Source organism: Ascaphus truei, chromosome 3 (genome assembly GCF_040206685.1).
Source record: "Ascaphus truei isolate aAscTru1 chromosome 3, aAscTru1.hap1, whole genome shotgun sequence".
NCBI lineage: Eukaryota > Metazoa > Chordata > Amphibia > Anura > Ascaphidae > Ascaphus > Ascaphus truei.
The window spans coordinates 392,795,606-392,823,485 of record NC_134485.1 but is presented as its reverse complement, the minus strand read 5'-3'; the positions used below and the strand labels follow the sequence as shown (position 1 = coordinate 392,823,485).

At 39.4% G+C, this 27,880-nt stretch overlaps 1 protein-coding gene across 4 annotated transcripts in view; it reads left to right on the top strand.

Annotated features, from left to right (window-relative positions):
- Positions 1-27,880, top strand: part of CNTN5 (contactin 5) — a 1,772,202-nt gene that overhangs the window by 356,322 nt on the left and 1,388,000 nt on the right. For all 4 annotated transcript variants that reach the window (XM_075592453.1, XM_075592451.1, XM_075592452.1 and 1 more), the window contains exon 2: positions 19,014-19,093. The gene's annotated coding sequence lies outside the window, so the exon portion shown is untranslated. The remainder of the gene's footprint in view (positions 1-19,013; positions 19,094-27,880) is intronic.

Genomic DNA, 27,880 nt, shown 5'->3' with positions numbered 1-27,880 from the left:
AAATGTGTGAACTGCTGAATGAAAGTATCTGAGTACCTCTAACCTTCACATGTTAAAGCTGCAGTACCTTACTTGGATGAAAATAAAGCAGGCAGAAGCAGCATAATACTTTGCATGATCCTGTTTGTTGTATAATTAACCCTAGAAGACTGTGTCGGGAAGAACCCAGACAGACGTCAGCACTACAAAAGAGGGGCGTTTGTCACAATATATATATATATATATATATATATATATATATATATATATATATATATATATATATATATATATATATATATATATTGAAAAGCGGCACTCAGAAATGTAACAGAGGTAAGGGTGACAGCTAAAGATCACATAGGTTTGTGCTCCAAAATCAAGCTTGGATGAGTATCAATAATCACAGCAAGATAAGGCAGTACTTAGCCCAATGAGTCCTCCGTGAGTCTGTGCACAACAGTCCTGCATGTGTGGTAAACACACATGATCCACCACTAGTAGCAGAGTCAATCCGGAAGTGAAGGGAGCCACACTAGAGAGAGTATGAGAGGACAAACAGGACAAACCCTGATGTACAGTACGTTTCACCTCCGCTTTGTCAAGGGGCTTGATTATCAATTCTGCATTGTGTTGCCAACTGGGTCCCCAGTGTGTGTGCTCATCATTAATCTATTTTTACAGCATTTATTTTCCTACCACCACACCCCTGCATAGCTCATTCCTTTCCCACTTCAGCACATGGGTAGTTTATTGTATTTCAATCCCAGCATCTGACCTTATCTGTCAGATCCTTAGTTAGTGCAGGATTTCTGGTTGTTTGCTTCACATTGACTGTCAGTCCTTATTGTTTGACCAGCCGGTCATACAGGTGGGAGGCATTATCTTTGCCTTTACCACCTGTTGGTATAGTGTCTGTATATATTACATCTTATGTTCTGGCACTTGCCAGCTAGGATAACATTGCATTCAGCCAGAGTTTGTAACACTTGAGGATTATGAGACTGTTTTAATTTTGTATTATTTTGTGTCATGTTATTTAATAAACTTGTTTTATACTTTTGTATACCTGAGTGCTTTACGTGGGATTTTTCCTTTTTTCTATTTGTTTACATATATATATTTGGATGGATAGATATCCTGCACTCCAGTGGTGGAGTAGTAATAGCTGGTGCCAAAGTCATAAAAATGCACAGCATATAATACATGAAAGGTAAAGAGACAAAGGCACTCAGCAGTTCAGTAATGAAAAAATGTATTAAAGTACACAAATACTTGCACAAAAAGTCCAACGTTTCGATCCCGGAGAGAGATCTTTATATACAACAATAATCAACAAATATGAAATAAAAAGATATATCAATATATATAGATTTATGTCCAAAACATACAATGCAGGTTTTTACACAGGGTTCATCGTAAAAAGAAGGAATCATAATGAAACAATCCTGAATTCTTCATCCTTAAACTACTGTAGGAAAGAAAGACAGAGGCAGCAGTTGCCTCTGTGATAAACTCATTCCAAATGGGAGAAAGAAAGACATGTATTTTGGAGAATGGCAATAGGAAGAACACTTTGAGGACATTGGTTTGATTAATATAAGGGTAGTTTAATTGGTGGTGAGACTTTTGGTTTAAGGCATTTTCTTGTGCTGCACATCTATCAAATAGTCTATCAATAAATCTCTCTTCATTATGTTAAGTAAAGTGTTAGGTATTTCACGGCTTGTCTAGACACTCGGTATTAAAATGTGGTTTTACTAGATAATTACATATATATATGTAACGGTATTTCTGGCCCGGCATGACCCACCCAATCTCACATTGGCCCCTGTGGTCTAACCGGTCCCCATTACAGTGTAAGTATGTCTGGTGGTGCACCTGTTGGCTACAGGACTCCTGAGTCTCCCGCATGATGGTGTGTGGGGAGGACCCGTCCAGACAGGCAGCTGCGGTAGCGGCTTGAGTCTCACCTAGTTCCAGTGCAGCGCCTCCACCTCATCAGGGTCCCTGCGTCCGCATGGGGATGATCCTGTTGAGGAACTCCTCCGTGGTGCTCCTCTCTGTACATTCACTCCACACATGTACACGAGAGGGTTTCTGATTGAGAACATCTTTATTGCTTGAGGTGGGCTAGCTGCCCCTCGCAGTGGGGTGTACTTAGCCCTCCATCGTCCAGCTGCTTCCCTCTGAAAGGTGGGTTCCCTATCCCCGCAGGGATCTCGGCCCTGTGCCAGGTCCCTGGTCACAGTTCTCTCAGGCAGCTTGTCTCTGTCTGCTTGTGCTGCCAGACTCACAGCTCTGCATTAGACTACTGCAACAGTGTTGCAGACCTCCATGTCCTCTTACTGACAGAACAGCACAGCAACAGGAACTCCTCAGCAACAACTCCTTTTGATCAGTGCTGTGCCTTATGTACTCTGGGGGCTGGCATAACTCTGACATCACTAACCATGGAGTCAGAATTCATGACCACTCCCATCCATACATAGGGCGCCTCACCAGGGTGTGAGGGCAAACCTCCATAATTACTGCTGGCATGCCCACAACTTACCAGGCCTTACTGTCAGCAGGAGAGATGACTGTAGCCATTTTACATGACCGCTACATATATATATATATATTATACAAATATACCATACGATACCGGTTGCAACACGACATCAAGGGACAGCACGCAGATAAGTAAATCATAATTTTTCTATATTTGATAGAAGACACAAAAATATATATATATTATATTATAACCTAATGTACTGTAGGCTGCAACTCTCAACCAGCTTGAAACTCACTTCCTCAGCATTTCTTGCATACTTCACTGTAAAATACAAAAGATCCAAGTTAAAACTGTTTTTGTAGACACAAAATAATGAGCAGATAGCACTAACGATGCTGTTGCTTAATATGTGTTGGTCAGAACTTGTATGTATCCGATGTGTTTCAGCGAATGTGCACTACACGGTGCACTTACTAAGTTAAATGGGTTTCAAGGTTATACAACGCAGATGCTCTGAGTAATGATATCATCCACTTTGTTCAAAAACTGATGAAAATTGCACCATTTTGACTTTGTCACACTTGTGCCAATATATCAAAGTGCTTTCGGTAATTTTTGCTCCACTTGTGGCAGCAATTTGGTTGGTGGTTTCGAAGCAGAGGAGGAGTTGCTTGGAACAATAGTATAATGAGATGTATCAATGTTTGAATCAATATAAAGAAGCAGAGATGTATCAATTCAACCTGCCAGGTCTGAGGAAGCATTAAACACCTTTGCCCAGCAACAAGATGTAGGAATCTCTAATAACAAGCCTCATGCATATACTGTAGATGCATCCCGACTCAACTTCCCTGCGCTTGGGGGGGGGGGGGGAGAGAATACGGGGGTGGGGAGGGGAGCTATAATTCCACAATAAATAATCCAGGAAATCAAATAAATAAACGTGGCACAATTAGTCATTTAGTATTGAACTAAACACAATCAGTGTATCCAGCGCCTTTTCCCATATCATTTTATAATCACTATAGGGATTTTCTAGTTCAACTCTAAAACAAGAAATGTATATGTGTGTGATGAGATTTGTAAAGCCCTTAGGCAGTGATTACTTTATCATATTGTTAAAAATAAACTATGATAATCTCATGCCTGTATTTTAGATTTTTGGAATACAATACATGTTCTTGCCTATTCCGCACTATATTTCACCTATCTTGTAAATTGCTGCATTCACTGTATAGCAATAAAAAATATGCACAAAGTGTACGGTATTTTTGTAGTACTGTAGTATTACTATTTTAATGTGCAATGTACAGGACCAGCAGTATAGACAAAGTATAACTGCAAATACTTTTAAAGAAGTAGACAAAAACACAACATCATTAAAAACAGACTACAGTATGTGGTAATCCTTTACTAAATCAGTCGCTTGTCATATTAATCAATAACCATGAGTAGCTGCAAGTCTGCAACCTTCTGAATCTGACAAATGCACTTACTTAACAAGTGAATCCTACATCACTTATATTTCTTTTGTATCTGTGTCTTTGGCAGGTACTCTGATTTAATAATATGTTATTGCACATGTACAGTACTGTTTTCACTCTAGGCAGTATGGTAAAATTGCTAATATCACCCAATAGTATAATGGGTTATAATCAGACATATCTTCTATTATCTTAAATGGAGTTATGCAAATCCGAGAACACGGAATGAACATTTGTACAGCTACCGAGTATGAGTAAAGAAGTTTGTAACATTTTTTGCAAAAGCTATTCTTACTCAAAAATTGGTGAAATGTTGCTATTTTGTCTGAAATTTCACAACAAAATGTTGCCATTTAACTTTAATTGTACAAGACATTAACCCTTTGGGTGACCTAAGATATAGCCACTAAACCACAGTGTCTGGCACTCTAGGGGCTCCATGACGTAGCGACAATATTATGGATATTGTTTTTGACCATGTGACATACATATTTGTGTCATGTGGCCCTCGTGAATTTTTTTTGGAAACCTTACAGCTTTTTGAGAAAAACTCTAGCATGTCATAAGCATCAGCTGTGAATCTCACCAAATTATGTGGTTACCTACTTGCATTGCATGTAAGGCCTTGTCCATAGAACCTCAGACAGTGCGAGTGATGTCACTCGCGCCGAAAACAAACACAGGGACTCCAATGCACATGTCTACAGTGCACGCGCGCGTGCATGTAAGAGGCAGCGCTACAGAAATTAGAGACACAATTGTTTGTCTGTGCCGAGCGGCGACCAGGTCACGTGAGCGGTTCAGCCAATGAGGGTGAACCGCTCAACACTGCAGGATACAGATCTCGGCAAAGTACAGATACAGGATACAGATCTCGGCGCGTGTGACGTCACACGCTTGGTCACGTGTGCCTGTATTGTGGCCTAAGGCCTAAGAGAATTGATGGGACTTCCTTACCTCACCACTTTAAAAGGAAGAAACAGGAAATCAATATATTACCACAACACTTACAATAAAAATATATGTATTTCCATTCATTTAAAAAAGTAGACTTATTGGTCGTGACTTTTTGGTAAAATTAATATACAAATATGTTATTTATCTAAGGCTCCCAGTTGAAAAACTGTGGCAAAACTTGTGTAAAAATAGCACCAGATTTATCAAAGAAAAAAGATTTATTAGTTCTCACTAGACTCATGCCTCAATAATTTGAATGCTGTTTTTCTCCACCAGTTTTGCACTCTTTGTGCATGTACTCACTGCCATAGAATCCTACAGAAAATCTGTGAAATTCTTCTTTAAAATGCAATATTATGCATAAGGAGGGGATGCAATAAGCTTGCTACATCTTTAAATACTGTGTAATGCATTTTCCCACATTCGGCATGAGGTATCCAACAATTAGCTGAGTAAAGATGTTTACTTTAGTAATGCTTGGTATATTAAATAATTGATTGTTTAAACTCATTTTATATTATATAGTATTAAAACAACGTTTATAAGAGGAAGCTTATACATAGGAAAAGCCTCAGATGGCTGGATTTAAATTGCTATAGATGACATGAACAGCAGTAGCTTTTTAAATCTATGGCCTCGTAAAGGTGGTATCAATGAGGCCATATTTTTTATATGTTAGCAAATTGTTAGCAGGAAATGACTATGATCTGTTGTAACATTTGGCATTAAGAAAAGGTAAAATAAAAGAGCTGTCGAATAATAAATTTTCGTTATGTTTAACAACTTTCTGACTCCTATTGAGACTTGTAGATTTGCAAAGTACTGCGTATGAAGCGAAGTAGTGACGGAGTGCCTAAATACATCACCTTTGTATTCAAATTGATATTACAAAAACATTATTTACAGCATTAATACATGGGAGATTAACTAAAGGTTTATAAATGATAAAAAAAAACAGAAGTGAGAGCTCTGACACTCTTGAGGTTAACAATGAACACTGTATTAATGTATAAACCCATTGAAGCCCAAGTTGCCATCTATTCAACAATAACTAGCTGGCCACTTGGTCTCCTAAAGGGTTAATAAGGTGCCTACCTAAACAAGGGTGTTTATCAAGAAGCTGAGAGAGTGTTCATTCCAGTATGAATGTAAACAGATAACAAACTAAATATGAAACTCTGACATATATGTGACCCTATGTATGTAGAAATATGGACATATGGCTATTGACATTAGTTATAAATTGTGTGTTTATGGGTGGGGGGGGGGGAGAGATGTTCTTTTGTTTTATATAGACTAAGCCCTGCAGGATTTTTAGGATTCTGAGAATTAGAATCTACAGTATAGCTGAGAGCTTTTTCAGCAGCTGGACTTGCCATGTATAGAAAACAACAGTATCAGCAGCTCTTTTTTACCTGCTCACTGTAAGAGCCTAGAAACTGCATGTGCCAAATCAGCATGGCTCTAACTTCTTCTTCCATGTCCAATACCAACTTCCTGACTCTCTGTTTCTAAGCAACATCAGTTTGCTGCATGCCCTAATCCTTGACTTGTCTCCCATGCCAGCCTCTTTGTTTTCAGGTAAAAACAAAATGGTCCATCCTGTCCTGCTTAGAGAACCACACTTTCATTATGTGACCACTCCTTACTCATTCACAAGGAGTGTCACATCAAGCTGTATTATTTTTACTCAAGTGGTGCTCAGTGTCTCTGTTTACCTTTCTCAGTGTGCTGGTATCCACGCAGGCTGGGCTTATAAGCAGTAATGATAAAGAATGGATGCCAGTATCTTTTCTCTCTCAAACAAGTATTCTTTATTCACATTGCATATCAGCCATACATTCATCTTTGGGTGCCTGTGCAGCCTCCCAAAGAGGCACATGGCGTGGCACCATTTTATGTCTTTGATATGGTAATCCCTTGCTTAGCAGACAGGTCTCTCCTACATCCCACCGGGACCTGATTTGAAGGATGCACCCTCACTCAAGGATCCATATCCTGTTAGCCTGTACAGAACCCTACCTATTGGATGTGAACCTGTATTTTCAGCAGCTCCATGGTGATACTCCAAGGCCCATATTCAGGGATCTCACATGGAGTACTATGCATGTCCCCTTTATGGACTAGGACACACCTAGGACTCTGAGCCAGACAGAGAGGAAAGTAAACCATTGACTAAAAAATATTTAGAAGAACTTCTCATAATTCTCAAAAACACATTCCAAATGGAACTACAAGAGGCAATTCTGGATATTAAAGAATATTTCAATGCTCTAGGTGAGAGAACAAGTAATCTAAAAAACAGAATTGATGAAGTCCTACAATTATAAGTAGCAAATGACAACCAAATCATTACATTGATTGATAAGATCTTCTCACTGAAAGATCTAATAGACGACTTGAGAGAATCAAGAGCACAGACAACATTTACGTATTAGAAATATTCTTGAAAATATAACCAACGAGGAACTTCAAAATTACTTAAGAAGACTGTTCCACTCACTTACACAAAAATGTATTGGAAGAAGTGCTGTGAATGGATAGGACACATCACTAGCTTGGTCCACGGCTACGGGATTGAAAAACGTATGAATTAATGTATTATGTTATGGCTAAAGAGCAGGTAGTGATGAGCTGCAGAAAAAGCAGTGAACATGATTTTTAAAAGACGAGAGATAAGACCAATCACTAAACTTCTATAGAATAAATAATTAAAGTATCATTGTAGATTTCCTTTCAGGCTTTTGGTATCCAGCATGCTTTAAAGTTAGTTTCAGAGGCCAACCACTTATTAGAGAGTCTGGAGTTGAGCCTGCATTGGGTTCTGGGGGTGGGGATCTGTAGCTGCGTGGATCTCCCCTGGTGAGGCCGAGTCCAAATTGGACAAAGGTATGAGGAAGAAAGAGTCTAGTCTAAATCCCTGATTGATGAAGAGGTAAGGAATCTGCCTCCCGGTCCCTGATTGGCCCAGCTGTTTAGATTCATTCTGTGCAGTTCCCTGCTCCAGGCTGGGGGGAAGAACCCCATAGGGTGGTGTGGGAGCTTTGTCTAGTGGCCTACCATTTCAGGCAGTCAGCAATGGAAGTGGGTTGAACTGTACTGATGTGGTTCTACACCTGTACTCTGGGTTTTATGGCCTGTGCTTAGGAGGCCATTTGTTTTTATATCCCTCTCCCTGGAAGCATGTGGCAGTTTTGGAGTCTGGGCCAGTGGGCCCCCATTTGGGTTCCTACACCTGACCCCATGGTACTGCATCAAGACCAGGAGATGGCAGTTTTGCCCTCAAGATTTTTTTGTTCCTGCACAGCAGTGGTCCTTGGTCCAGTGACTGTATGTGTATTCCTCCCTATGGACCTTCTTGTATTGTTGAAAATCAATCCGGGCCGAGTCTTAAGTCTTTGAAGAAGAAGGGACCTGTGTAGAAAAAGAAAAGGAATCGGGTTGAGCGCCGCAAAAATTCGGACTGAAGGCAGGTTAAAAATAAGCTATTTATTGGGCATGAAGACTAGGTAAAAACAACCGAAGGTAGTTCTCTGACGCATTTCCTGCCAATAGGGCACATATAGGACACACCCCTGCCCTATATAAAAGTTTCAACTTTAGTTGTTCCAATAACTCATATTTGGTAATGCCCCTGTTAAAAACCCATCCCCTGCCTTCCCCCCTCTCTTCCCTTACATTTACTTTTTAGAGCACCACTTAATCCCATTATTTTAATTTCCCTGCTGTGGGAAGATGTTTCACAAACAAGGAAATATTAAAGGCTGTGCATTTTTAATATATGCCTTGTTAATAAGGTTGACCTTCAAAGCTGTTATACAATATACTTACTATGGAAAAGTAGTAAACATTCAAAGTTAAAATTAATCTTGTTAAATGTCAAAGGTCTTAATTCCAACCAAGAACACTGTTTTGGCTCTCTCAGATTTTAAAAGACAAAAGGGGATATAATGTTTACAACGGAAGCCAATTTCAGGAAGCTGGACTCTCCTGCCCTCAATAAACACTGCCTCAAAGCCTTCTACATTTCTGGTTATAGTCAAAAGAAGGGGTTGCTATTCTTATCAAATATGATATACCTTTCCAAATGAGAGATGTCATAATGGATGAAGAGGGCAGATACATTATCTTGAGGGGTTCACTTTCTGGTTTAGACATTACATTAGCAAATATCTATGCCCCTTCTTATATACAATAAGAGACCGAATTTAAGTTTAAAAGATAAATAGGGAAATGGGAGGAGAAGAGGGAAATGGGTACAACTGGCTATCATAGTGATAGTGAAAAAATAAAATGAAAATCTACGCTAACAATTGTGATTAATAAGTGATAAATATTGAATATAAACGTGATAAAATAGTGTATATACCCTTCAAACGTGATGTCAAGGTGAATAATAAAGTGATATTGAAAAAAAGCAGCAAAAAATCTTAAAGTGTTAATTTGAGAGTCTGCTGCTATTTCAATCCAGATGGCTCAGCATCAGGTAGAACTAGTATAAAAAAAAGAACAAACAGTGTACAACACTCATAATGTAATAAATTCAATTATATTAAGAAGATGTGAATAGGTGGTGAGTATCGCACGTACATCAAATTTGATCAATAAAAGCAATACATGTATAGGCACATGTTACCACAATGGCGCTATGCTGATCCCCCCATCTAAAAGGCAATAGGATGGTCCACTACCAGGAGATAGATATGTTCAGCGTTCCCCATGATAGCCTGCTGTGTCCTGCTGAATTCTGGTGTCCACAGTCCAAAAGTCCTGAAGGTTCCACTTTGGGTCCGGCGCTAGCGATATTAATAATAGCTATGGGTTGAAAGGCTCCTGCACAGGACCGGTTTGTATACCGAAACATAAAGAGTCACTTGGCCAATATAGCCATACAAATGTCAACTACGCGTTTTGTAGTATGATACTACTTCTTCAGGGATGGGATCCCTTAAGAAGTAGTATCATACTACGAAACGAATAGAGCACCGTTGTGGTAACATGTGCCTATACATGTATTGCTTTTATTGATCAAATTTGATGTACATGCGATACTCACCACCTATTCACATCTTCTTAATATAATCAAACCTATTACACTATGAGAGTTGTACACTGTTTGTTATTTTTTCTATCGTAGTGATAACTAGGATAGAAAAGCATAAGTACCTACAGTAGAGAGCATAGAGGTAGAGATGGGCAAATCTGCCCAAATCCATTTCCTAGATTATAGCCAATGTTATCCTGTGTAAAATCCGCAGTGTAAAATCCGCACATGGATTTGGGTGGTTTCAATCCGCACAGATTCATCAAAATCCGCTATTGGATACAACCCATGGATGGATTTATACAGTCCAATCCGCGGATTCAGTAATCCGGTTGTGGATTCTTATGAATCTACCACCGGATTGCTTAATCTGTGGATTGACTTCTACAAATCCGTCCATGGTTTGCGGAATCCACAGAGTGTATTGGAAATAATAATAATAAAATCTACAAAACGCAAATCGCCCTTTTTGACATCGATCTGCTGAAATCTGCAGACAAAAGGAACCGTCAGGCCCACTGCTGGTCCAAATTTGACGAACAAATGTGCATATCTTTACTTATAGGAGATCAAGAGGAGACTCAAAACAAAGCATACATTGACACTAGTGTTGGCTAGATAAATAGGTATGAGCAGAGAAAAATAAAATCAAAATACCTAAAAACATAAATATATAAATACAAAAAGAAATAGAAAAATACAAGTAAAAATAGATACAAATATATAAACTATAATAAAATAAAACATGTGTTATTGTAGAACTAGTATATTTAATTGTTAAATAATTATAAATTTGCTATTTAGAGATTAAGTACCCCATTTTAAACACATTTCTAAAATATCTGTTGCAGAATCCAGGAAAATATTTTTGTTTGAACTCTTTAATTACCCACTCTGTTTTTCTACTTAAAGTACATGAATGTTAGACCGAAATCACTGCAACTTCAAAATTATTAAATAACGTGTTGTAATGTATATTTAGTTATACAGTATAGTACCAACCATGTATGCAGTGTTTTGTTATGATGATATACAGTACAAGGCTTACGTTCAAAATGGTCTGTTGGGAGACTTACAAAGACAGAATGAGTACATGGAGATGCATATTCAGTGGGTAATATAGTCATGTTACAGAGCCATGACATTCTAGACAGGTCTTAAAAAACAGGGGCAGAGGGGGATGATATTGAGAGTTCCAGAGATGGTAAGAGAAACATATCAGATGGAACTCAGAAATACTACAGTAGGGAAAGAGATAAGAAAGCCTCTTTAAGAGAGCAGGAAGAAAGCAGGCAGATACTGTAGACAAAGATGAGGTGCAAAGGAATGAGAATTGTGGAGTTGACACAGTATATAATTTAATGAGACTCCAGACACGTTTTGATAAGTAGGGAGGCAGAAACATATCTGAAGGAGTGTGATAATTCCAGCTGCACAGTATATATATATATATATATATATATATATATATAATAATAATAATAATATATATATATATATATATATATATATATATATATATATATATATATATATATATATATATTATTATTCAATATGGGGAGTGGCTTGTAACCCTGCCACATAACAGGACAGGTCTGATACTGACAGGCATCACATTTTGTGCATGTGACCCAGCCAGTATCCTCCCCAAGGATGACACTCTCAGCTTGTTGTTAGGCCTGCCCCTGTATACAGTAAAAGTGCATCCAGGCTGAAACTACAAGCTAGGCCTTCATGAGAGAGCTTATTCCTAACAGTGCCTGTGCCTAACAGGACTTATAATGCTAGGGCCAAAAGAAATATAGTAGCCGGAGGACTAGACTACATGAGTTTTTATAATTTAACACAACAGTAGCTGCTTATAGTGCCTTGTATACGTATGTTTTTATTTAAATAGACTACAGTTTGGGTCATTAGCATACCTGAAAGTAATAAAATGTTCAATAATATTGTGTGAATCATATGACCTTTTTGTGAGGTATAAGCTGCACATTTAGCAATTATAGTGGGGGTACATTTATTCTGATCCTAGAAAATAATTATAATCAATGCCTTATCTGAACCAATTCTTATATATATAAGTGATATGAATTTTAGTTTCTAGTTATTAGGACTACAAAGTACATCATTATTGAGTGATTTATGCAATGTCAATACTTTAAGTTCAACAAGAAGACTGACATTTTCAGCTGCACAGTTTATATATATATAAACTGTGCAGCTGGAATTATCACACTCCTTCAGATATGTTTCTGCCTCCCTACTTATCAAAACGTGTCAGGAGTCTTAATAAATTATATACTGTGTCAACTCCACAATATGTATATATATATATATTGTTACAGAGCTGTAGAACCAGTTATCAGAAAGGTGCAGTATTTAAGATGGGGGATAATTAGGGCATGGATGTTTCCATGGAAGAATTGGCAAGAATTAGTAGCAGTGTGAATGTGATAGGAGAGAGAGGAGACAAATGTAAAGCACTCAAACGTTTTGTGGTTTGTGGACAGGGTAGAAAATAGTGCCATTAAAACTGATAGACATACCCCCTACACCTAGTCAATAGGACTGAATGAAGGGGGGATGATGATCAACTCATAATAAGTGTTAATTAATTAACAGCCATCCAGGACCATATTTCTAAGATGAATTCTGGAGGAGAGAGAGAGAGAGACTATTCTTTTAGAGTAAAGTCCTAAACACTATGGTGTATATATCCTGTCAAATCAAAGTAGCTCTCTTTCTCCCTCACTCCCTCACTCTCTCTCCCTCACTCCCTAGCTCTCTCTCTCCTCACTCCCTAGCTCTCTCTCTCCCTCACTCTCTCTCTCCCTCACTCCGTATATGTGATAGGGGGATATGTCTCTTTTGCATATCATTAGCACTAACGTCCTGAAAAAAAAGTACTTGTTTAAGGATTAGCACTGGGTTAACGTTACATTATTTGCTTGAGAGCATAGGCGTAATAATTAACCTAACGTTCATTTAGGTTAAATAGGATAACAGAGCTTTGTGGATATGCTCCAAGTGAGTGGAGAATCTGAAGGAGGAAACGTTGGTGAACAGTGTCGAAAGCAGCAGACAGGTAGAATGAGAGGAGAGTAGTGACCTTGTGGTTGTTGTGCTTCTAATTGCTATGTTATGACATGTTATGACCTCTATTAGGTAATGAGCTGCTTATAAAAGCAGTATGTGTTGTGTACTTTGTTTATTTGTTTGTGTTGCTTTTTCTTGCAGTTATGTTCTTTCACCTCAGTTTGAAAAAGTTAGACAAATCTTAAATATTAAATATGAAGCAACTGTTAAAATAATAAAAGAAGATGTTGCAGTGCAAATATTTGTACTTTTACAGTACTGTAGCTTCAAGGTGCCACATTCTGAAAAACTGCATCTCTAACTCAACAATATGGGTTTTCAGCAATCTTAAAAAAATCAATAAAAAAATGTGGTATGACGTATGTTACATTTTACATGTTATGGATGCAACAGTAAATATTGTTAATGGCCACTATTAAACTCAGACTTATGATTTCTTATATTGCTATAGTAAGTATTAGAAACGTTGTCAGAATTGCATATTTTGAAACATTCCACCTAATGTATATGTGTAGCTTTATTTACATAGCGCCCACCGTGTACTCAGCACTTTACAAAAGAGACAATACAGTACAGGGAATTATATATAATACAATAAGTGCAACAAGCAAAAATCAGATAATAAGAAAGGAAATCTCTGTCCCAGAGATCTTACAATCTAAGTGGTATCTTGGGAGACTTGCAGAGACAGCAGGTGAGGGAATAAGTGCAGTAGATGGCAGTGTTTGGCCACAATGGTTGTAGGAGTGACTGTGCGACAGTTGTCATGAGTGTATGCTATTGAACTGCTTCATTAAAGAGGTGAGTTTTAAGGTTTGTCTTAAAAGTGGGCAGAGAAGGTGCTTTGCATGCACACAGTGTGAGGGAGTTCCACAGGTAAGGGACAGTGAGGGGAAAAGGTTTAAAGTGAGAGTGAGCAGAAGAGGTGAAAGGGATGGAAAGGAGACAGTTATGGGTAGAGAACAGGAGACATGCCAGGGCATACCGAGAGATCAAAGCCAATATGTAGGGAGGAGCCAATCAGTGAGAAGCCTTGAAGATAAGGAGGAGAACTTTGTACTGTAGTTGATCTGAAATTTGATGGGAAGCCAGTAGAGGGATTTAAGGAGGAAATGAGCAGAGACTGTTTTGGGAGAAATTAAAATTATTCTAGCAGCAGAATTGTGGAAATATTGAAAAGGAGAAAATTGTGAGGCAGGGGGGCCTGTTAGCAATATACAGTATTACAATAATCAAGATGGCAGAGGATAAGGGCATGCATTAGAGTTTAAGCAGCAGATTGAAAGAGGAAAGGGCAATATTAAGGTGCAATAAGCGACAAATTTTAGCTTGTCGTTAAAATGAGTGGAGAGGGAGATGGAAAAGGAGGAGTCAAATGTCAATTCTAGGCAACATGCTTTGGCGACAGGATAGATGGTAGTACTGTTTATGAACATGGAAATGGGATATTAGACCTGGTTTAGCGGGTTTAGGTTCAGTTTTGTGTGTGTAGCACCCGTTTCCCCACCCTAAAGGAGATTGTGTCGCTACGATGTACTTTGGTGCAGTGCATACCTATGAGGTGGAACAGGAGGCCTTGAGAACTCTGCGGTGGTGTGGGGAGCCATCAGAACAGGATCTCAGGGATGATCTTCCATGGTGCAACACCTTCAGCTGGTGAGGGTCCTCGTACAGCCAGGATGGTCCACACTGGCAACTCAGATAATGGCCAAGACAGATAGCCACAAAGTATAGTTCAATTGAGTCTTTATTTACAGCATATGATATTCATAGCAGGCAAATTCCCTGGAGTAGCACCCACAAGGCTGGTGGGCTCCTCCTCCATTCCTTTTCCCCCTGATGGGATAAGGGGTAAGATGCCACTCCACAGGGGGAGGGGAGAGAGCCCTGAATTCTGGTGAGTGTCTGCTTATGTACCCCAGGGGAGTGGCTTGTAACCCTGACCCATAACAGGACAGGTCTGATACTGACAGGCATCACATTTTGTGCATGTGACCCAGCCAGTATCCTCCCCAAGGATGACACTCTCAGCTTGTTGTTAGGCCTGCCCCTGTATACAGTAAAAGTGCATCCAGGCTGAAACTACAAGCTAGGCCTTCATGAGAGGGCTTATTCCTAACAGTGCCTGTGCCTAACAGGACTTATAATGTTAGGGCCAAAAGAAATATAGTAGCCGGAGGACTAGACTACATGAGTTTTTATAATTTAACACAACAGTAGCTGCTTATAGTGCCTTGTATACGTATGTTTTTATTTAAATAGACTACAGTTTGGGTCATTAGCATACCTGAAAGTAATAAAATGTTCAATAATATTGTGTGAATCATATGACCTTTTTGTGAGGTATAAGCTGCACATTTAGCAATTATAGTGGGGTACATTTATTCTGATCCTAGAAAATAATTATAATCAATGCCTTATCTGAACCAATTCTTATATATATACAGTATAAGTGATATGAATTTTAGTTTCTAGTTATTAGGACTACAAAGTACATCATTATTGAGTGATTTATGCAATGTCAATACTTTAAGTTCAACAAGAAGACTGACATTTTCAGGGCTCTATTCAATGAAAATGCTGACAATTTCCTTCATTAATGCAAGTTTTATACAATGTAATTTTTAGCATTCAGTGGTCACAGTTACACACCGACTGTCCTCTAGTTTGCATTTAATAGCATATGCCAAAATGCTCAAAAATAAAATACAATAAAAATGTTATACAGTATAATTTTTCATTCTATCATCCAGAAAATGTTATACAGTATAATTTTCCATTCTATCATCCAGAAATTAAGCTTTCCTATCTTTTATCATTGAAGTTTTTAGGTTTGCTGTGATCAAAGCTGCAATAAGAAATGTTCAGTTCCAATGTGATAGGCAAAATATGGCTTTGATTTGACTTGCTAATTTTCCCAAACCCAGTTCATTCGTAAAAGTAATTGAAATACAGGGGGACCTAAGCAACTAAGGGGCATAGTCCAATGTAATATTTCAACTGCATTCAGATAATATAGAACAGGGGTGCGCAAAGTGGGGGGGGTGGGGTTTACAGATTCACTGCAGAGCGTGGGGCTTACAGAAGCCCTGCGTGCTTCCCAAAGGCATTTAAATTAACGCCGGGGGAGCTGCAAGGCATCTGTAACCTTCTTTTTACCTTGGATCAGACGGCTTCTGGCGATGCGTCGCCGGGGGCCATGTGACATTGCGTTGCCATGGCAACATGACGTCATGATGCCAGAACTTCAGAGCCAAGGAAAGGACAAGGACAGGGGGACAGCCGACAGGGGGGTGCAGGGGAAAAAAAGATTGTGCTCCTCTGATATAGAAGATAACAATAACAGCTCAAAATAAGACAATAAAGAAAGTAATGATAACATTACAGAAAAGGGTAGATTTTTTTTATTACAACACTTCTAATGTTTAAAAGAAAAAGAACCACTTACAAAACTATTGGAGATTTTGTCTTTATTCAGATGTGTAATCAGGGAAAAATATGGCAACATATCATACATTTTAAAATGAATAATGGGGCTTTGCATCAAGCTTCACGGGCTTGTCTGGACATCGAGACATACAAAAAATATATTTTTCTACTTGACATTTAGCCACAATGATAAAATGAAGCCATTGTAGACGTACAAAGATCCTTTTTCCATATGCTATGAAGCCTCTCCCCTTTTCTGGAGAAGATTTAAAGCAGCATTTGATGCCAATCAGGGGTTCTCTGGTGCTGAACCACATTCATTTGAGCTGTGGGCACCTACTGCTTTCCGACATACTTAACTCCATAGGTGCTGCTGTTCTTCATAGAGTCAAACGGGCAAATAAGAAGCTGCGACGGTTGATGTTGTAGCTTCTTATTGGCTCCCATGATATTGGAGGTTTAAGTCTCCATGTTGTTACTCAGCTGGGGATGCTAGTGGCAGTACCTATGGAAGCAAGTATCTTGGGAAGCTTGGGGTTCCCTACACTGAAATATCTTGAGCTCTGGAGACCCCCTGTCTCCCAAATATATGTAAGAAAAATTACAGTAGGTAGAACCACACCTTTAAGTCCCATTCATTTGAAATCCAGAATTGAGAAGCAACTTTACCAGATTGAACAGAGCAGTAGTGTGCAAACTGGGGGACTTTATTGGGGGGGGCGCGGGCCGTGCGGCGGTTACAGAGGCCCCGCGCTAAGAGCGCGAGGCCTCTGTAAATTTACTTACCGGCTTCTTGTCCACGCGTCTGCATGGCAACATGGCATCAAATGACGCCTGTTACCATGGAGACGTGATTTCAAATGATGTACTTGGGATCATTGTCCTATTGCATGACCTAATTTCGGCCAAACTTTAACTGTCGGACAGATGGCCTCACATTTTACTAGAATACTTTGGTATACAGAGGCGTTCATGGTCGACTCAATGACTGCAAGGTTCCCAGCTCGTGTGGCTGCAAAACAAGCCCAAATCATCACCCCTCCACCACCATGCTTGACAGTTGGTATGAGGAGTTTGTGCTGATATGCTGTGTTTGGTTTTCGCCAAAAGTGGCGCTATGCATTATGGCCAAACATCTCCACTTTGGTCTCGTCTGTCCAAAGGACATTGTTCCAGAAGTCTAGTGGATTGTTCAGATGCAACTTTGCAAACCTAAGCCGTGCTGCCATGTTCTTTTTAGAGAGAAGAGGCTTTCTCCTAGCAACCCTTCCAAACAAACCATACTTGTTCAGTCTTTTTCTAATTGTACTGTCATGAACTTTAACATTTAACATGCTAACTGAGGCCCGTAGAGTCTGAGATGTCACTCTTGGGTTTTTTGCAATTTCTCTGAGCATTGCACGGTCTGACCTTGGGGTAAATTTTCTGGGACGTCCGCTCCTGGGAAGATTGGCAACTGTCTTGAATGTTTTCCACTTATGAATAATCTTTCTCACTGTAGAATGATGGCATTATAACCCTTCCCAGATTGATGGGCAGTAACAATTGCTTCTCTAAGATCATTGCTGATGTATTTCCTCCTTAGCATTGTGTTAACACACACCTGAATGCTCCAGACCAGCAAACTGCTAACACTTCAGCTTTTATAGAGCTGGTCACACTTGCTGATGATCAATTAATCAAGGGCATTTGATTAGCAGCACCTGTCTGCTACTTAGCATCTTAATTCATATGGAAGCAGTAAGGGTGTACTTAGTTTTTCACACATGGCTTCTCCATTTTGGCTTTATTTTTGTTAAATAAATCATGACACGGTGTAATAGTCATGTGTTGTTGTCCATCTGAGGTTGTATTTACTTAATTTTAAGACCTGCTATATAATTACCAATAATGTTCAGCCTTATCTAGAAAAATAGATACCTTTATTATGTATCCACCTGTAGAAGTATTTGACATATAAAAATGAACTAGCAAAACTATATGTTTAGCTTTATCCAGAAATAGAAATATAGATGCATTTATAATGTATCCAAATATATATAAATATCACTTGCTTATAAGAATTAATAAAATAATACTAGCAAAACTATTACCTATTATGCTTCGTTATGCCGGTGCTTGGCATGTGAGCGGACAGGGACCAATGGCAGGGCTCTATCGCGTCTGATAATGTTCTTAGCTGATTATGTTATTAACCTGCATTTTCACGCGGTTTATCTGTTATCAATTAGTGGGTGTGGTTTATGGCACTAGGGTCGTGGGTATATAAGTCACTGATTGTCACTTGTTCGCTGCATACCCCTGAGGAAGATCCCCCTGTGCGGATCGAAACGGTCATATGTGCTAATATTCTCAATACAACTATTGTTTTTGGATACCTGCTTAGTGCTTTCGCGACTTTGCCACCTTTACTGTTGGTAACGTACGCGATATATAGATATAGATATTCTATTGGACCTAATATGTTTTATACTTCTATACATTATGTCTGTCTGAAATTGATACTATTTTACTTCTGATTTAGGATTGTCCCAGACGAAATGCCTGATGTCTCCCAGCTTTATGACCTTTTTCAGAAGGATTCTACTTATTAAGGCATAAGAGGTATGTAATCTGATTATTATTTTTTCCTACTGCAGCTTGAAGAATGTATGTTATTTTAGCAAGGGTGAAATACTGGTGGCTTAGACATATTAAACTTCAGTGGCATTTTCTTCATACCTGTGGGAGGACTTACTTGTATACATGAGGATTCACGTATGCAAATCCTAGGTTTTAATCTCATGGGAGGTTAACTCACCACCTTAAATAGAATCAATATGGCCTATTTTCAAATGTAAAAAAAGTTGGGCGTGCATAATTTTGCTGACTTTTCGCTTATTCAGTTCAGTAATAATGTGTCCTTTGTACCCCCAATTCAGAGATTTGCACAATTCTGTATATATTTGCATACTGCTTTTTCATTTTATGCGAATAATCAAAATCGAATGTCTGCATATCTGAAGATGTTATCGTAGTCAAAAAATAAGAACAACTTATGTGTAGTAAGGGGAAACTCAAGTTGCTTCAGTTCAATATCAAGATGAAGTGAACATTAGAAAAATCAGGCCAACTTGAAAATTCTGAAAAAAATGAGCATGGTTCTTTAACTAATGCTTTAGTATTTAGGACGGAATCCACAAGGGCTGACAGTTGATGTCTTGGATGGTAGTTAAAGCCAGATCGTGGAGCAATAGCTTAGTGAATCTCCCCCATAAGACCTGTATGATAGCAGCTTCTATCGAGAGAGATTGTGAGGATTATCTCCCTGCTGCACATTTGGTGTAGATATGCAACCTATGGCACTATATTTATTAGAGAAAAGAATACCAACAACCGTATTGAAAAGATTAAAAGCTAATGGTCATTGGAAATAGGACAAGCTATTGAAAACATTTTCTGCAGACTGATATTGTTTTCTCATGAGAGAACCACGTACCTATCAACAACCTATCAAGTATCTAGATATTTTCCAACAACATCTTGCTAAAGCTGACTGTCAGAAGGTTAGAGACCATCATACCTACATTTTTCAAATTAATGGTTCATTTCAGAATAGAAGAATGGATGAAAGTAGTTGGCAACAATCCTTAAATATGGTTGCCATTGCAAGTTTATAAAAAAAAGCTCTTATGATGTAAGAGTGTGTGTGTGTATCTGTGTGAATATAAATGAATGGAGAGCCCACAAAGTATACAGTGCTTTACAAAAGGTGTGTATCACTTACTTTCAGGAACCATTTAACACCTCTAGCCATAAATCACATCCACACACGGGGGAGGGACAAGCACAGATAAGATTCCAAGAGACACTGTTTTTAAGTATACCCTTTGCTTGCTTCATTCATTGTAACATCGCCGGAAGAAGAGATCAGTGTATCTCGAAAGCTCGCACAAATAAAAGCATTTCGTTAGCCACAGAACGGTATCGTCTATTTATTTTTTGATTTTATATATATATATATATATATATATATATATATATATATATATATATACACAGAGAGATTTTACCAGATGGAGATCCAGGAAAAACAAGACAGCACACAGTCAGAGAAATCCAAAGCTGTTGTATTCAGGATAAATACATCGGCACTGCATCCAACGTTTCGGTCATCAAATGTGACCTTCCTCAGGGGTGCAGTGTGTAAATGCTAGTGCATACCCTTATATACCCACATCTATCAAACCAAATTAATAAATAATCATGCTCACCTGTGTAAAAAAACGAAAAAAACGCAAAAACCATGTGTTACAATCCATTGTGTAACATATGGTTTTCGCGTTTTTTTCCGTTTTTTGCACAGGTGAGCATGATTATTTATTAATTTGGTTTGATAGATGTGGGTATATAAGGGTATGCACTAGCATTTACACACTGCACGTCCCTGAGGAAGGTCACATTTGATGACCGAAACGTTGGATGCAGTGCCTATGTATTTATCCTGAATACAACAGCTTTGGATTTCCCTGACTGTGTGCTGTCTCGTTTTTCCTGGATCTCCATCTGGTAAAATCTTTCTGTGTATATGCATATATGGGATAAGCATCAGTGGATTATCTGTTTACAGTGTGCCAACTGCTCTCTATTTTTATATATGTATGTATGTATATATATATATATATATATATATATATTATATGTATGTATATATATATATATATATATATATATATATATATACATATATATATATATATATATATATCTATATATATATATATATATATAGACCATACGATACCGGTTGCAACACGACATCAAGGGACAGCACGCAGGTAAGTAAATCATAAATTTTCTATATTTGATAGAAGACACAAAAACCGACGTTGAGAAAGGTCCCACTGGGGGATAGAAACATCGGTTTTTGTGTCTTCTATCTTCTATCAAATATAGAAAATTTTTGATTTACTTACCTGCGTGCTGTCCCTTGATGTCGTGTTGCAACCGGTATCGTATGGTCTGTTATTGCTTTATGGGATAAGCACCAAAACTTATTTACTTGCAAATGGTGTGCCGGCTGTGCATTGGATTCTATATTTATACCTCAGGGTCATGCACTGGGATAAGCATCTTTTTTTTGCTTGAGTTTTGTGTGCCTACTGCTTTATATATATATATATATATACTAGCTGATATACCCGGCGTTGCCCGGGATGTAATTTTGGGGGGGTGGGCGACAGGGTTGGGCTTCCCCCCCCTTGACAGCTAGGTGGGTGACTCAGTTGACTGAGTGTGTGGGTGGATGGGTGACTGAGTGGGTGGGTGGGTCGGTGACTGAGTGGGTAGGTAACTTTGGGTCAGTTTGACTTTGGGTCGCTGGGTGGGTGGGTGACTTTGGGTCGCTGGGTGGGTGACTTTGGGTCGCTGGGTGGGTGGGTGACTTTGGGTCGGTGGGTGGGTGACTGAGTGGGTGGGTGAGTGGGTGGGGGAGTGAGTGGGTGGGTGAGTGAGTGGGTGGGTGAGTGGGTGGGTGACTGGGTGAAAGTGGGTGACTGGGTGAAAGTGGGTGACGGGGGGAAAGTGGGTGACTGGGGGAAAGTGGGTGACTGGGGGAAAGTGGGTGACTGGGGGAAAGTGGGTGACTGGGGGAAAGTGGGTGAGTGAGTGAAAGTGGGTGAGTGAGTGACTGGGTGGGTGTGTGGGTGGATGTGTGGGTGTGTGGGTGAATGGGTGGGTGACTTTGACTGGGTGACAGTGGGTGGGTGGGAGACGGTGTGTAACTGGGTGACAGTGCGTGGGTGGGAGACGGTGGGTGACTTACCTTGACCGGGTGGTGTTTCCTGGCGGCAGACGGTTCCCCTCCTGGCACGGATATCCCCGTGGCATCAGGCTGGGGCAGGAGGTGGGTTCGGAAGCTGGCGGGGGGCAAGAGTGGCAGGCTGGGGCAGGAGACCCGCGCCACGTGAGGAGTGCAGGAGGGCCGGGCCGGGGGAGTGCAGGAGGGCCGGGTTGTGCTTCCCCTTCCTCCGGGTGTGCACGTGATAGTGCGTGCAGGAGGCCGGGGGAGTGCAGGAGGCCGGGGGGAGTGCAGGAGGCCCGGCCCGCGCTTCCCCTCGTCCGGGAGCGCACGTGAAAGTGCGTCTGGGGATGTTGCAGAGCGTGCGGGTTTGGGGGAGGTGGGGGAGAGAGTGAGGGGCCCCGGGAGAGGGGAGAGGGGGAGATGGGAGAGGGGGGGAGGTGATCTGCGGTCGACGGGGGAGAGTGAGGCCAAGCAACAGAGTGAGTGTGTGTGTGTCCCCTTTGGCCCGTCACTCCGCCTCAGGCCAATGAGAGGTGTGCGGGGGCGGGCGGGCCAAGGGACCAATGAGATTTCCCCTAGGGACACAGGACATCCAGACAGGCATACCGTGCTTTCACTAATATAGTATAAGCATATATATATATCCCTCCTTTTCTGGCTCTAAAGGATATGGTCTGGATATGCAGATAGAATAATGATGGGTGCCAGGAACTTTTATTGCAAAACCAAGAGCTTTATTCACAACCATTCATAATGCTCGCCATACTGTACTGTATATAAGACAGACTTCCCTTTAGGCATTAACTGGTGTCAAACAATATGGTTACTCTTTGCTTCTTCCTCTGGTAGCTCTCACTCCCACGCTTGGGAGGCACTTATGTTTGTTTCACATGGTATTGGTTAGACTGGAAATCTCCTGCATAGCTGCAATAATGTTTTACTTCAGGTGGACCCTTGTTGGGAGACACACACTATTCTCTGGAATCACTATCCTGTTTCGGTGCATGGCATTCTTAATCTAAACGTATGTATGTATGTCTTTATTTATATAGCGCCATTAATATACATAGCGCTTCACAGCAGTAATACATGTGACAATCATATAAATAACAAAAAATACAAACAACACATAATGGGAAGGAGTGCTTCAGACATGACAGTAGCATTTCGGAAAAGGAGTCCCTGCTCCAAAGAGCTTACAATCTAATTGGAAGGTAGGAAGAACGTTCAGAGACAGTAGGAGGGCGTTCTGGTAAGTGCGTCTGCAAGGTGCCAAGGTTAATGTATGAGATGTGAAGTAACAGCCATGGAACTACTCATATGCTTCGTTAAGCAGGTTTGTTTTAAGGTGGGTTTAAAGATGGATAAAGAGGTTCTGGTTGGATATTGAGGGGAAGGGCATTCCAGGGTGTTGGGCAGTCAGTGAGAAAGGTTTAAGGCAGGAGAAGACTGTAGATACAAAAGGGGTAAAGAGAAGATATCCTTGAGCAGAACGCAAGAGTCGAGATTGATTATAGAGTGACATAAGGGCTGAGATATAAGGAGGAGCAGAAGATTGTAGAGCTTTAAAAGTGTTGAGGAGGATTGAGTGAATGATATGGGATTTTAAAGGAATCCAGGAGAGGGATTTCAGCAGGGGATATGCTGAGACAGATGTAGAAAAGAGTAGAGTGATTCTGGCAGCAGAGTTATGGGGTTGGGAGTCGACTTAGGACTTTCCAATGGGGCCGATCCAATTATTCTCCAGAGCTTCTACTCTGAGAACTCCCTGCTGAGCTCCTGCATACTCCTCTTTTGGCAAGAGAACAATCTTAGGCCATTACTATCGACTCTAACTATATATGGTACATTCCTTAACTAAAATCAATAAATGGTGACAGGACATCCTTATACACATAACTATAAAAACAAGTTTGAACTCTGAGAAACCTGTTTCTATAACATTGGGAGGGTCTACTGTATACTGTATATACCTTTCTATCTCCCTATAGTGACATCACTGGTCACAAGACATACTGCCTTTCTGTATAGTCATCCTACATTATATAATGGGAAGTTGAGTAACCTGAGTGATCTCACACAGCTAACTCATTAAGACTGTTAACCCCTTATACTAACTAGATCACAACAAATAGAACTATATATTGCAAGTTTATATAAACTATATATTGCAAGTTTTTTAACTCCTCCCAACACCCACACGGGATGCCTAACCACCCTCCCTGGGCAAACTACCCCCATCACCCACCACCCTACCCCTACCCCCACAAAAAACCCACCCCCCTCTATGCGAATGGCCAATAGGGCTTCTGACCATATAAAATATATACATCTAAAAAAAATACCACACTGCTTTAAAAATCCATTTAAAATACATTTAAACCATAAAACCATAGAGTGTCACTGTTGCTACCTAAACTCTCTCAATGCGGGCCTAGATAGCAATCAATGAAGATCAATGGTAAGCTGTATTACAATTTTTTTTATTATCAATATTAAAATACATTACTTACACCCCTTAACTACCTTAGTGGATAGAATTGGTTGCAGGAGGGGTTAATGCCTTAGTTTCCTTAGCGGTTAATAAAGCATTGCTTAGCAATGCTTAACAAAGCCATTGATGTAGTCAAGGGGGTAAGTAATGTATTTTAATATTTTTTTACTTTGTAATACAGCTTACCATTAACTGCCAATGTGGAGAGGGCCTGTGTAGCCACAGGGACAATCAATGGTTTTATGGTAAAACGTATATTTAATTTAGTGCTGTATTTTTTTTAGACATATGTATTTATTTTTATTGCCCAAAACACTAATAGCCACATTTTTCTAATAGCCCTTAGTCTAGAGGGAGTGTAGTTTTGTTGGGGGTTGAGGAGGTTGGATGATGGGGTAGTTTCTCTGGGGAGCATGGTTAGGACTCCCGTGCAGGTGGTGGGAGGGGTTAACCATGGCAATGATTAACTCCCCACTAAGCTAGAAAGGGGGGTGGGGTATGTAGTGTAGTTTAATGTTGATATTAACCCATTTGTAGCCCTTTGTGTTCAGCTAGTCATGGAAATCGATGACTAGTTGACCACTTGGGCTACTACAGGGTTAATATGTTCTGTAATGTATTTTAATTACTATTTTATCATCTATTTCAGGTTGGTTTTGCTTATCTTGCCTACTGTATGTATATAATGACTATTATATCAATCAAAATCGGTGAAAAGTATAAAAAAAACCTAATGATCTAAATGGGATTTGATTTTTTGATACTGTACATCTGGTGCAGTTTATTTTACTCCAGAATTGCACTGCTTTTGCTTTGATACATAGACAGCTTTAAAGCTAGTGTAGCCCCCTTCTGGGGACTACTAAGTAAGGTTTATGGTTAATTGCCTTAATGGGTTAATCAGGTTATTCACTATGTTATTGCCCCTCCCCATCATGTGATTTAGGATGACTGTGCAGAAGGGATTACCACTACCTTGTACGGTATGTCTTGTGACCAGGGATGTTACCATAGGGAGATAGAAGGGTATATATAGCTACACCTGATGTTCTAGAAGAAGGTTCTTCAGAGTTCAGACGGAGGCCTCATCGTGAGTCATGTAAATAGATTTGTGTATATAAATTAATGTAGTAATAGGTTCCTGCCCCTGACTTTTGTTTTCACGTAAAGAACGTGCCCTATGTAGTTAGAGGCTATAGTAATGGCCCAAGATTGTTCTCATTCAGGAAGAGGAGCGAGCAAGTACTTATTAAGAGTTATCAGAGTAGTAGCTCAGGAGCATAATAGGATTGGCCCCACCAGCAGGTCCTTAGTTAACACCCTCGATCCAGTATGCCTGGAGAAAGTATACAGTAAGAGGATACTGATCCTAGAAAGCAGAGTGTATTAATGCTATTCAAGTGATTGCCAATCTAACCAATACTAAAGGAAACCAGCACAATTAACTTCCCAGCTATGAGTAAGAGCTACCAGGGGAAGAATCACTGGGTAACTTTATTATTTGCCACTAGTTTATGTCTTAGTAAAGTATGTCTTTGTATGGCAAGCCTTATAAACGTGAATAAAGCTCTTGTTTGTATTATAAGTCCCTGGCGCCCATTCTTATTCTATCTGCATATCCACGCCCAGCATTGCCATGTACAGTATATAGTTCAACTCTATGTAAATGCCTTTAGAGCCGGGCAGGGAGGGTTACACTTGAAATTCATGAATATCTAAACTTTGAAACCACAGTTCACTTAGATCACTTAAGTTGTTGAAGTATATTTTCAGGCAGGATACGGTATGCTGTTACGATAAATAAAAAACATTGTTAGTTCAATTTTGTATAAGGTCTTTTTTTGTAAAACTGTTCAAAATGATCACACATGAAGCAGTGTGTTTCAAACTTCCGTGGTACAGTATTACATGCCCATGGTGTTAGTCTGCAAATGCTTTATTTAACCTGTCATTAACCTTACATTACAAGTTAGTGATGGGCCAATAGGGATTCATTAGCCATGTCAATTATAAAAAAAAGAACATTTAAGGCTCACAAGTATGCCAGAATTTATTGCACTGCCTAATAGATGTGGGAAGTAGATGAGACTCTGCAAGTGTATGTATTAATTAAATTGGCAACTACTTTTCAACATTGGGACTAGTTAGTATCGCTTATTTATCTCAGTCAGAATAAATCTGGCTACATGTCCCTGGACTATCGGGCACATTTCAAAAGAGAGACTTTAATTAAAATAAAGGAAATTACTGTACATCATGTTTCAATATATTAATTCCCTGTTAGCCTATCTAACTTGTACCAATATTTTACATGCAATATAGTTGACCAATGCTATCCCCTTTTACCAAACTTGATTTAGCATTCCTTGTTAATATCATTTTTGGTTCCGTGTCATTCTTTTTCTCACTATTATTCTGCTTGTTATGTTAGCATTGAAATAAAATGTTAAAACATTATTCAGATTAAATTATGCCTGATTGAAAATGAAGAGAATTGAAAGACTGTGTCTTACATGCCAAATGTGTTTTGTTATTTGTTTTTCAAACCAGCTGCTCCAAACATCTTTTCTCTGTGATATGGACTATCATCTTGTTTGCAACAGCTATTACTTTCTGAATCATGCTGTTTCCTCATCATGATCTTTTACCATTTTGTAAATGTGCCATCTTCCACACAAAGGCGGAACTATAAAACATCAGAATATAGGGGGTGATAGCACCAGCATCTGGAGATGCTGATTAAACCAGATTGTAACTTAATCAATTGAAAATAAAGAGAAAATAAGAAACTAATGATAAAAAAAATATTTAGTTCATAACTACTTTATGGATACATGGGGACTATCAGAATGAAGATTTTTACTACAATACATAGCATATTAGTGTTTAATCGTCTACTAAATAAACTTTTGCCATATCATATTCTGGGAATAAACCATGCGATAACTAGAATAAATGCATTCACTTACTGTAGCTCATCTCTGAATGTGTGGTTCGATATCCCCAAGCAGAAGGGTGAGGAACTGTGGAAGTAATAATAATAAATAATAGTCAGAGGAATGGTTTTTATTTTAATAGTAACTGGCAATGTGGTCTAAAATAGCCAGTGAAATAA